A 12,121-nucleotide genomic window follows, 5' to 3' on the forward strand; every position below is an offset into this window, starting at 1 on the left:
TTACGTAAGACGTGTGTGTTGTGAATTATTTAGCCTTTAAAAAGGACATTCTAGGGCTCTGCACGGTGGCGCAGTGGTTAAGGTCCTCGCCTTGCACGCCCGGGATCCCATATGGGTGCCCGTTCTAATCCCAGCAGCTCCACTTCACATCCAGCTCCCTTCCTGTGGCCTGGGGAAGAGGCTCCTGGCTTCGGATTGGCCCTTGCGCTCACTTGGGGAGTGAATCATGGAAGATCTTCCTCTCTGTCTCTCCCCTCAGTTTTACGTATGTATTGTTTATCAAACATTACCTATGAAAATTATGTTCAATATGGAAAAGAAACAAATAAGCTTTTGGTAAAGGTACCTGATTCAAAATTTTAAATTTTCCCCTGTGTGACTGAACCAAGTATAAAAAGTCTCACCACTTATGACTTCTACTGCAAAATGGAAGTAATACTAGCAATTCTACACAATTGTTGTGGCATCAAAAGAAGAAATGTACATAAAATTACCTAGGAGAGCAATGGCCCAAAGGACTACTTGATAAAAATAGTTCTTATGATTTCTTTTAAGATTTATTTACTTCAGAGCCATATTTACAGAGTGGGCTTTGCTTTTCTAATCCAGTCTACTCATCTATGATGTTTAATTGATGAGTTTAATCTATTTACATTTAGGATTAATATGAATGGGTGGTGATTTAGTCCTGTCATTTTAGCAGCAGGTTTTTCTTTGATTTAGTCTTCTGTTTTGCTGGGATGTTCCTCACATTTGCCTTTGGTTGTGCTGGGGGCTAGTCCTCTTCTCTGTCAAGAGAACATCTTTAAGTATCATTTGTAGGGTAGATTATTCAAATCCTAAGGAGGTGGTAAAGCCAATTGTTACTGCTGTTCCAAATGCATTGCACTTACTGAGAACAATTCTTAACTCTCATAAAGGAGCCACTACTAACTTAGCTCACAAATGCTGTTTTCACAATACCTATAGCAAAAAATAGTCAGAAACCATCTACTTTCAACTGGTCATTACAAAAGACCTACTCCCCACAGGGCTGTCAACACTTTTTACCTGTTATAATCATGTAAAAATTTGATCACTTAGTACTTTATATCACATTCTGTTGGTCCATCACATGTAAGCTATTATATCAACCAGACTCATTTAGAAAGAAATAAAAAGTTTCATGGATGTCTTATCAAGATACAGGAGTGTCAGAGGTAGGAATTTAGACCTAAGCAAATGCAGAGGCCTGTCACATTATTGACATTTCTGCAGACTGGATGAATATATATTCTAATATGAAGGACAAATTTGAAACTTATGCTTTCATACCTAAATTCTTGGAGGGTGGAGTCCTTGGACTGCATGCATTTGGTTATGATATTCTAACCTCAAGAGAAATATCCATAACAAATCTTAGCAGGGTGTAATCTTCCTTGCCATTGGACCTTTCACTCAACAGATCTGATAATATTTGAAATATCTTTAGGAAATATGCATGTATTTTTTTCTTATTCTTTGTGGTTCCAAATTAAGAACTTTGATAGGGTAAAACTGGAATATTTTATTTCTGTCCCACTTTATTTATTGTGGCTAATATTACAAGACGATTTCTTTACTCATGTATATCGTACCTCTTGGATAGTTTAAATAGTTAGGGAATAGATAAAATTGTCTAATTCAGATGATGTGTCTGTCATTCTTATTCTTAACAGTAATCTGGATTCTTCAATTTTCACTTTAGTTTCAGGACCTTGTTCTCTCCATGTGACCTCTCCAACACAGCAGCCAAAATTTTTTTACATAGTACTGTGAGGCCCCAAAAATACAAAATGAGGATCAGCATTCTTAATGTCTAAACCAAAAGCCTTAGAACTCTAGCACACATTCTAGCGATCAAAGAAATAGCTGTGGTTTTAATGTAATCCCTACAATCTGTAAACTGGGAACTTAATCCTCAATGCAATGAGATTGAGAAATGGGGACTTTAAGAAACGATTCACTCATGAGGTCTCTGCTTTCATAAATGGATTAATATAATTATTGCACAACTGGGTTTCTCACAAAAGGATGAATTCAGCCTTCACCCCTCCTTGTGTTCTCTTTCCTCTTACATCTGCAAATATAAAACAGTACAGCAAGGTGCTGTCCAGATGCAGTCCCCTGATCTAGAATTTCACAATGCCCAGATCTGTACAATTCAACTCTCTACTCTTTATTATCCAGTCTCAGGTATTCTGCTGGAGTACTCCACAAATGAGTGAAGATAGCAGCAACTGAGGTAGTTAACAGTCAATAAATTTCCACGTGCGTGAGCATCAGGGCAGTTGACTGCAATAGTTCAGAATGCCCACATTCCACATCAAAAAGCTATGATTGCAGTTTACAGCCAATACACATCTCCTGGTTGGCAGCAGGTAATCGCCCAAACATTTGGGATCCTGCTGCACTCCATGTAGAAGATCCAAATTAATTTTCAGTTTCCTCCTTTGAGCCAGCCCAAACTTAGCTCTTGAGGGGGTTTGATCTTTCACCATCTCTTTTCCTCTATTTTCCTAAGGAGAGGGGAGGGGGAAAGGGGGGAGGGGAGGGGAGGGAAAGGGAGGGGAAAGTATACCAGATAGCATGGCGCATTAAAAACAATGTAGAAGACTATTAATTTGCCATAATAGCTAATGATACATATTCCTTCCATGAGCAAAATAAAATCACTCAAATCTCATCCCAAATTTAGGTCCACCTTAGAGTTGTTCTACCAAGATATCATCAGTTAAATCAAATCTAGGTATGGATAAGGATCCTCATACTACAATTCTTTCAATCTGAGGTCCTGGAAACTAAAGATACACATTATGTACTTAACATTGGAAAGACAAGGATATGAAAAAAAAAAAGAAAAAAAAAGAAAGACAAGGATATGATAATCATGTAGCTTTGTTCAAAGGGGGGTAAAAAAGAGCTGAAGAGGCAGCAGTTTGTTGCAGTGGTTAAGACACTGCTTGCTCTCATCCCATATTAGAGTACTTGATTTGAGTCAAGGCTCTGCTTCTAACTCAGTTTCCAGTTAATGCTTACCCAGCTAAGGAGGAATGGGAGGCAGGGGGACACAGACAATGATGCAAGCACTCTGTCAACCCTATGGAAAATCTAGATTGAATTCTAGACTCCTGACTCAGTCTCAGAAGCTGTAGCACTTGAGTATTTCGTGAATGTACTAACATACTGGAAGCAGCTCACTTTCTCTCTTCCTACTATTCTTCAAGAAAGAAGGAAAGGAAGAAGAAAGGGAAGGAAGAAGGATAGAAGAAAGAAGGAAAGATTTTTAAATGAGATGCAAACTTGTAATGGCACATGGCAATTGGGAAATCAAGTCAAACAATGCATAGCCACTAGTAATTATTCAAGATCTAATTCCTGAAATGGTGTTCCTTTGCATGTGGCCCTCCTCAAGCTCTTAATTCCACTCTTTGCTTCACGTCCTGAATATTATGATTAAGCAGGTAACTTAGAGCCCAGGACATTTAGTTTAATTGTCTTCCTAGTCCAAGCTGATGCTATTTCTTTAAAAACAGAGGACTTCTAATGTATCAAATTATAACCCATGCTATCAGGCAAATGATATCCCCTACTATCTGAAATTCTTTGAGGTATTATTTAAATCTTTGAGGCTTCAACAAACCTGCACACTTGATCTGATTTTTGCTATGAGGCCATGTTTTACTGGTGGGTCCCTGAGTTTTTTCCAAAGAGGCCATTTCTTATATTCAATTTTTTTAGCCTGGATAGAGTAAGTGATAAATAGTTTGACATGGAAACTCAACAGCTCATTTCTACTAAATCATACTTCAAAATCAACCAAAATATTTAGAAATGAAAAGTAGAAGACTGCTTTTACCATACCAATTTGTCATTTGTATTAAGAGTAACTAGTGGGCCCGGCGCGGTGGCACAGTGGTTAAGGTCCTCACCTTGCACGCCCGGGATCCCATATGGGCGCAGGTTCTATCCCAGCAGCCCTGCTTCCCTTCCAGCTCCCTGCCTGTGGCCCGGGAGAGCAGTCGAGGACAGCCCAAAGCTTTGGGAACCTGCACCCGCGTGGGAGACCCGGAAGAGGCTCCTGGCTTCGGATTGGCATAGTATCGGCCGTTGGGCTCACTTGGGGAGTGAATCATCGGACGGAAGATCTTCCTCTCTGTCTCTCCTCTCTGTATATCCACCTTTCCAATAAAAATAAATCTTAAAAAAAAAAAAGAGTAACTAGTAATGTGTGGCAAGAGAAACACCAGAGATGAAAGGATTATCATGAAATAAATTAAAATGTGATTATGACAGAATATATGAAAGCATACCAAAAGAATACAAATTAGGATTAGTAAGAATTTATAAGATGATTTTTGACATGAGATGAAAGTAGAAAAATCAGTAACAACAAAACCTCTAAGATACCTAAAAAGAGAATATGTGTAAAACCTTAATTTGGAATCAAAATGTTATTTACAAACATGAAAAAAGGCCTTTAAAAGGTAGGAATAATTAGATATTTCCCCATTAATATTAAGATCAAAGCAAAAATAAATCAAGAAGACCAAGATGTCCTTTGTCACCACTCCTGTTCAGTGTCATACTGGAATTCCCAGCCAGTACAATACAAAAAAAAAAGAAAGTACACAGATTGGGAAAGAAGAATTAAAGCCTTTGTGATTGCTATGATTATCTATATAGAAAATCAAATCAACATGAAAGACTTTTTAAAAGTATAACAAGGACCAGGCAGGGTAGCCTGGTCAAAGCAGCCCCACTTCCCATCTAGCTTCCTTGGCCTGGGAAAGCAGTAGAGGATGACCCAAAGCCTTGGGACCCTGCACCTGCATGGGAAGAAGTTCCTGGCTCCGGGCTTCAGATCAGCTCAGTTCTGGTCATTGCGGCCACTTGGGGAGTGAATCAGATCTTTCTGTCTGTCTCTCCTGTCTGTAAATCTGATCTGCCTTTCCAATAAAAATAATTACATCTTTTTAATAATTAACAAAAAAGCCAACACATATAAGCAATGTCTTCTTTATAGTTTTATGCATAGCAAGTCTACAGTTGAAGGCCTAAAAACAATTATGAAATTTCTTTAACTGTCTACATATAATTAAATCAACATAGGAAAAAATTATCAAAAATTATTTAAAAGAGTCAAAAATCTATGCGGAGAGAATCAAGTAATTACTAGGAAAATGCAATGGATTTTGTTTCCAACGTTCATATATGATATCTACTTAAGGCTACACAAGAAACTGGTTACCAGTCATGGCATTGTTTAAAAACAAAATACAGGGCCCGGCACCATGGCCTAGCAGCTAAAGTTCTCACCTTGAACACGCTGGAATCCCATATGAGTGCCGGTTCTAATCCCAGCAGCTCCACTTCCCATCCAGTTCCCAGCTTGTGGCCTGGGGAAGCAGTCAAGGACGACCCAAAGCTTTGGGACCCTGCACCCTCCTGGGAGACCTGGAGGACGTTCCTGGCTTCAGATCGGCATAGCACTGGCCATTGCGCTCACCTGGGGAGTAAATCATTGGATGGAAGATCTTCCACTCTATCTCTCCTCCTCTCTATATATCTGACTTTGTAACAAAAATGAAGCTTTAAAAAAAACCACACAAAAATAATAAAGTCATACAGTAATAACTAGAGGAGCTGATAAAGTAGGAGTGTAAGATTTAACCCTTCAACATTCTGGCTTATTATGTTTAAGTTTTTATATCATTTGAACTTGTCCCAAATATACAAATTCTCATATATAAAAGAAAAAAGATACAAATATATTTTTAACATATTTCCACAAAATGTTCCTATAAGATTTTATTCTAAAACATATGAACAATAAGTTATTGTTATGAACTTATTGTTCATATGTTTTAGAATAAATTAGCTTGCAAAATGTTCCTGTAAGGAAAACCCCCACTTTTTTTGAATGAGTACACAAAAAAAAAATTCAACCCTCCTAAGATATAGCAAAAATGGTATTGAAAGCGCAACCTCCATACAAAATACAAGATCAATAGCGCTAAAGTCAAGTAACCCGGGATGACGTTTCTGATAATGCAAACATTTTTACTGAAGATCAAAATTTCTTAAGCATATTTTCTGATTTTTTTTCCCTAAATGTTTACTTGCAAAGTAAAATAGAGTGAATATCAAATAAATGTGCCAAGTGTCATCTGGAGAGCCTCTCAATTGACATTGGCTGCCTGTAGCAGCCTTTTGACAGATTCAGCAGAGAAGAGTGCCGCATAGATTAGCGATGTCTGTCATGCACAATTAAAGAATGAATACTGGCATTTATGACAGGTATCTGCCACTGTATAATATTACAGGAATGTCATCTGCAAGCTAATTTATTCTATGAATTAGAATATGTTTTAGAATAAAACCATACAGGAACATTTTGTCACACAGTAGCATAGCTTGCTTCAAGAAGGCTTTTTATTTTCTTTCATTTTTCCAGTGACACACTGGTCATTCAGTAGCATATTATTCAACTTCATGTTGTTGTTAATTTTATATTTTTTCTTCCTATTGCTGATTTTATTTTATGGCTTTTCACTTAAGAGCATGTATAATAACTGTGTAATAGAGACTATCATATCCAGGTGCGAAGATACAATGTAGTTTGCATTTCTACTTCCTAATCAAAAAGGGACTCCCAGTGAAACTTAAATATATCTTCACAATAGGATGTTGGATTCTCTGCCATTGTAACCTACGATGTACGGTTACACTTAAACAGCAGAATGATGAACTTATAACTGATTATGAAGAACTATGCTATTGTAATTATATAGTGGAAATTAGTGGGGAGGGTGGGGATTTGGCAAAGAGGCAGGGAAATCCCTGAGCCTATGGAACTGTATCATACAATACAAAAAATAAATCTTTTAAAATATATACAAACAATGCAAGTCTCTTGAAACTCTACCTATGCACCCAAACCTACTTCCCAGAATGTCTTTTTAACTGCAGAGCTTTCAAAGCAAACAGAAGGAAAGATTCATAAATACATAATCACAAAGGAAGAAACTCATCCTCAGTGACTCCTGGGCATACTCTGGGAGAGGGTCTGGGCCAATTAAGGTGATTGTGGAGGTCATAATCACTGTGAGCCTGCTGTGAAGTTCATGTGAATATTTGAATATCAATGCTTGTAATGTATGCAGAATGAATTTCCAGAAGCCAGGCTACATTGTTTACACAGCACTGAAAATCTCACTGCCCAGCTTATATAACAGGGAAAAAAAGGACTTGTTAACACCATGCCCAAAGAGGACTAAAAGCAATTTTCAAGTGGGAGCAGATATATTAAAGAGGTAGTCAATTTCACTGACTATAAAAAAAAGTGTTCTTTCCCTCTGTAAGTTCTTTTCTTCCTTGTGAGCTAGCCATTTGCTTCTCATGAAATTGTTTTTTTAACCGAACAAAATTCACTCAGTACTTATCAAATGCTTTATTTTGTTAATTCATATTACAAATGTGAAAATTGACCCAAAGAAGGTAAATAGTTATTTACCTTTACCAAATACTTGGCAAAGGTCACAAATAAACAAAACTAGTTTAAACTCAACCATTCTGACTTAATTTTGTCAGATTCCTAAATTAATTTTGTTAAAATATCTGGAATATTTGCTTCTTTTGGGCATCTGGATTTGGAAATTCTTTTTAGATTTATTTATTTTTATTGCAAAATCTGATATACAAAGGAGAGACAGAAAGATCTTCTGTCCAATGATTTGCTCCCCAAATGGCCACAACAGCTGGAGCTGTGCCAATCCAAAGCCAGGAGCCCAGAGCCTCTTCCAGGTTTCCCACTTGGGTGCAGGGTCTCAAGGCTTTGGGCCGTCCTCAACTGTTTTCCCAGGCCACAAGCAGGGAGCTGGATGGAAGCAGGACTACTGGGCTTTAGAACTGGCACCCATATGGGATCCTGGTGCATACAAGGCAAGGACTTTGGCTGCTAGGCCATCATGCCAGGCCCTGGAAATTCTTATTTATTGCAATTTAGCATCTCTCCACGACTAAACATAGATTATCTATATGTTGCCTCCAAATGAGTATCAACCTTATAAACTAATTTTGGCATTCACTACTATCACCCTAGCTCAGGAAATTATCTTTGTCTCGATGATTGCAAATAAAACTGCCTCTAATCTTACCTTCTTTAGTTTTTTTTTTTTTTTTAGCTTAAAAATTTTGCTCATAGCACTAAAATTTTTCAATAATTTCCTACTAGGACATTGAAAATTAAAACCAAATTCATGATCATAACGTTACTCTGTGGCCTGAATCCCGGCCTATTTCTTCAGTGTCACAACTTAATTTATACTGCTCTCCCCCAACTAAATACTCTGAAATCACATGAATCTTTCCATTCGGCAAGTATATGAGACCAATTCAGACTGAAGACCTTTGCACTATTTCAGCTTCTTGTCAATTCAAGAAATGAACTGTCATCTCCTCGGGGAAGGCTTTTGTCTATCAGACCATTTATCCATTTAACATCTTTATACTGCTTACCAGTATGAAATCCTACTGGCTTACTTGTTTTTGTCTTTTAGAAGTATATTTATCCACTATTATATCCTTGCTTACAAAAAATGCATATGTTAAACTATGAGAAGATGACTAAATAAAATTGTCGAAGAACAACTGGTAACATTTCATAAATATGTAGATGGATTAGTAGGAACAAACATTAAGAAGCAAGTTTCTACAAGCTCCTGTCCTTAAGAACAAAAACATCTTGGGATTACTTATTCTCATTTTATTTAAAGGATGAAGAAACAGAGGCAAGGAAAGGCAGATGAAGAGAAATCTTCTGCCCATCAGTTCATTCCCCAAATGCCATAGACGAGCTAGACGGAAGTCGGGAGCCAAGGACTCATGACCTCCTCTGCGTGGGCTGCAGTGACCCAAGTACTTGTGCCCTCACCTGCTGCCTCCCTTGCTATGCATTAGCAGAAATCTAGATCAACAGGGGAGGAAATTAGACTGAAACCAGTATGGAAGAAACATGTCAAATGGCAATTTACAATAGCATATGCCCACACAAAATTCTCATGAGCAATCCCTGAAAACCCACCTATGACTCACTACAATGACAGCACCCAAATTAAAAAGCCCTGTTTTGGGCCCAGCACAGTAGCCTGGTGGCTAAAAAGTTCTCACTTTGCACATGCTGGGATCCCATATGAGCACCAGTTTCTGTCCTAGTAGCCCCGCTTCCCATCCAGCTCCCTGCGTGTGGCTTGGGAAAGCAGTCAAGGATGCCCCAACACCTTGGGACCCAGCACCAATGTAGGAGACCTGGAAGAGGTTCCTGGCTCCTGGCTTTGGGTCGGCTTAGCTCTAGCCATTGCAGCCATTTGGGAAATAAATCAGCCAACACAAGTTCTTCCTCTCTGTCTCACCTGTCTGCATCTGATTTTCCAATAAAATATAAATAAATCTTAAAAAATTAAAAGCCTTGTTTTAATATATGTTCTAAACGCATATTGTCTTATGTGATGCTGAATACAGTAATCTGATTTGTTAGTTCTCATTCCTGCTTCCATCTCATTGCCATCTAAACCCAAATCACACTGGAAGTTTCTAATGCTAGACTCTTGCTAAAACTTCACTTGCTTCTTAGAATTTTCTTTTGGCTCCCACTTTCTCTCCTAGCCCTGATTTTCATCCAAGTCTTATCTTTCAGATTACTGCTTGGATTATACATCTTCTGGGAATTCTTCCCCAATACTCAAGTATGAGATTGCAATCCTCCAAAGGGTCATTTTGTTTTATACTTTTGCAAAAACACACTCACTAAAATAGGCCATTATCCTAGCAATTAGCATGCTTACATGAGGATTAGCACTGTGTCACAATGATGCAGTATGTTAAATCATCACTTGCAGATCCAGCACGATAGCCTTGCGGCTAAAGTTCTCGCCTTCAACGTGCCAGGATCCCATTTGGGCTTTGGCTCTAATCCCAGCAGCTCCACTTCCCATCCAGCTCCCTACTTGTGGCCTGGGAAAGTAGTCGAGGACAGCCCAAAGCCTTAGGACCCTACAGCCAAGTGGGAGACCCAAAAGAAGCTCTGGGCTCCTGGCTTTGGATTGGCACAGCTCTAGAGGTGTGGTCACTTGAGGAGTGAATCAGATGGAAGATCTTCCTTCTTCTCTCCTCCTCTTTGTATATCTGACTATGCAACAAATAAATATTTTTTTTAAAAAATAAATCATCACTTGCAACACTGACATCCCATATGCATGCTGGTTACAATCCTGGCCTTTCCACTTCCAATTCAGCTCTCTGCTAAGGCATTTAGGAAAGCAGAGGAAGATGGCCCAAGTACACGGCCTTTGCCATTCATATGGTAGACAAGCATGAAACTCCATGCTGACATCAGTCTGACCCAGCCCAGATATTGCAGCCATTTGGGGAATAAATCAGCAGACAGAACATCTTGATCTCTCTCCCTCTCTTCTGCGCCCCACCCCCCATCCCAACTTCTCTCCTCTCCTCTCCTCTCTAACTCTGCCTTTCAAACAGATACATATAGTATTTTTAAAAATATGCCCACCTGCATCCCACATTTAAGTGCTTGGGCTCAGGTCACAGTTTCAGCTCTCTATTTCGGTTTCCCTCCAATACAGACACTGGGAAGTAGCAATACTTGTTAGCTGTGGCCCTGATTCCCACAAGACAGACTGAACCGTTCCAAAACCCTGGCTCTAACCTCCACCCAACCCTGAGCACTGCAATCATTTGGGGAGTAAACTAGTAAATAGAAGTGCTGTCTCTGCCTCCCAATTATGTCAATAAAACACATTTTAAAAAACAGGCACACAATGAGTTGTGGTTCTGAGTTTATATTACTCACCTCAATAGATTCTACAAGTGCGTATTTCATTTATCACAGTATCAATCTTGCCTATTATAAAGCCTCATGAGAATAAAGATTTAATAAATACTGGACAAGTAAAACAAACTGATATTCTTGGCCATCTATTTACTTCTTATAAATATTATTTCCTAAAAAACACATAGATATGAATAAGTTTATGATAAGTTTATAGGACCTTCAAATCAGAGTTTCCAAATTTAGTAAAAAATGATTCTTCAAGGTAAAGGCTTTCTTAGACCAGTATAACTTATGTCAAGATGTCTTTCAAATGTTTTGAAATACTAAAATAAAATGAGCAATGGGTTCTATTGTAATGACAGAAGTTTCTCCACTCTCATGTGTATATACTTGTATATATACACATATATTCATATATGTACATATGTATACAAGTAATTACATATATTCTCGGAGATGAACTGTTATAAAGGAGGCAAGCATAGAGGGAAGTAAAGATATGTTGTGGCATGCATTTATAATCCTGAATAAGAGGAGGAGTCCCAATGAAATTAAATATACCCATATACATAAATATACCTTGATAATTTGATACTAGATTTTCTGCCACTACTAATACCTATAACGTCATGATACTTTTAAATAGCAGAATGTTAAAAGATACAACTGTTACTGAAGGACTGTTACTGTAATAATAAGGAAGAAAACGAAGAGGGAGGTAAAAGAGCAAGGGAGGAATCCTATACTACACAATCGTATCATGGAAAATAAAATCAAAACCTGAAATGTGCCTTGTCTATGAATATGAATATGAAATTGTAATGTACAAAAATGAGAGGTCTTAAAAATCGGTCTCCTTCAAAAAACATACCAACTCAGATTCCGCCCCCAAAATTTTTTGATTGGTTTATCTATACATTTTTTTTTTTATTTATGAGACTAAGAGAAGGAGGGAGAGTTTTATATCTACTGGTTCACTGCCAAAAGGGTCACAATGGCTTTGCCTGGATGGCCAAAGTCACAAATCAGGAAGTTCTTCCAGGTCTTTTATATGGGTACAGAGGACCAAGCACTTGAACCATGTTCCACTGCTTCCCCAGGTGCATCAGCATGGGACTGGATAGCAATTGGAGTGGTGAGCAGGATGCCAGACTCACAGGGGCTGGCTTTACCTTCTATGCCATATTGCCAGCCCCAGCTCAAAGTTTTTATGGACAAAGTAAATTAAAGGGTTTAATATAACACAATGTA

This window comes from Ochotona curzoniae, unplaced genomic scaffold (assembly GCF_017591425.1).
Source record: "Ochotona curzoniae isolate NIBS_2020 unplaced genomic scaffold, NIBS_Ocur_1.0 contig_4612, whole genome shotgun sequence".
NCBI classification, from domain to species: domain Eukaryota; kingdom Metazoa; phylum Chordata; class Mammalia; order Lagomorpha; family Ochotonidae; genus Ochotona; species Ochotona curzoniae.